Raw genomic sequence first — 811 nt, 5'->3', positions numbered from 1 at the left:
AGTACAAGTCATTATAATCAGTAATTATGTCCCCACTGGATGCAACAAATGCCTCGTTTATAATGTTTTTTTTTGTTTTTGTCTTGTTGCGCCGGGACACACGGCATCACAGTATGGTAAGGGGCATAACATTTCAGTCACACGCTTCAGGTATTCGACCAAGTTATTTTTAGCAACGTCATATGACCCCTTTAAGGCACATGTGATCCAAGATCATCTCCCTATAGTAAGACAATCTCTGTCGAATACCGCTCCTCCGAGGCTTAGTGTATCCCATCATGCATCATGTTTTGGAAATGAATCGTGAGACTTTTTGCTGAGATCTCGTGAGAGGTCACGGAAACCTTTCCAATATAAGCTAAATATGAATAATTATATATTACATATGATTTGGTAGTAAAACAAAGTGTTGCACGTTTTATTGGTGCAAAGGTGAGTATAATTATTTTGTACAATATTGGCAAATGCTTTTTATCAATTAATTAGAAGCATCACTAATTAAATTTAATCTGTTATAGGGACTACTGAACAGACATTTAGAAGTTGATTTTAAAATGCAAAGTATTGAAAATAAAAATAAAGCTCTGAAAAAACACTTGCATTTTTACAACGCTATAAGTTTGTCCCATCTAGTGTTGCTTTAAGTCAATATATCGTTCCAGTGACCAACAAATAGTCCCCCCTGGCAAACTTGAACAAAGCGGTTCATCGACACCCACTCGAAAAAGGTCCTTAAGGGCCACATCATTAAAATCCACCAAATGGCACAGTCCACAAAAGTCTTGAACATAATCCTCAATGGGTTGCCTTG

The 811-nt window shown here is 36.9% G+C and overlaps 1 protein-coding gene across 1 annotated transcript in view; it reads left to right on the top strand.

The window, feature by feature from the left end:
• The window catches only part of LOC107718680 (uncharacterized), a 59,284-nt gene that overhangs the window by 30,031 nt on the left and 28,442 nt on the right, over positions 1–811 (top strand).

This window comes from Sinocyclocheilus rhinocerous, unplaced genomic scaffold (genome assembly GCF_001515625.1).
Source record: "Sinocyclocheilus rhinocerous isolate Xijiao unplaced genomic scaffold, SAMN03320098_v1.1 scaffold2921, whole genome shotgun sequence".
Classification (NCBI taxonomy): domain Eukaryota; kingdom Metazoa; phylum Chordata; class Actinopteri; order Cypriniformes; family Cyprinidae; genus Sinocyclocheilus; species Sinocyclocheilus rhinocerous.
Note: the sequence above shows the minus strand (reverse complement) of the source record. Positions and strands in the feature narration are given on the sequence as shown.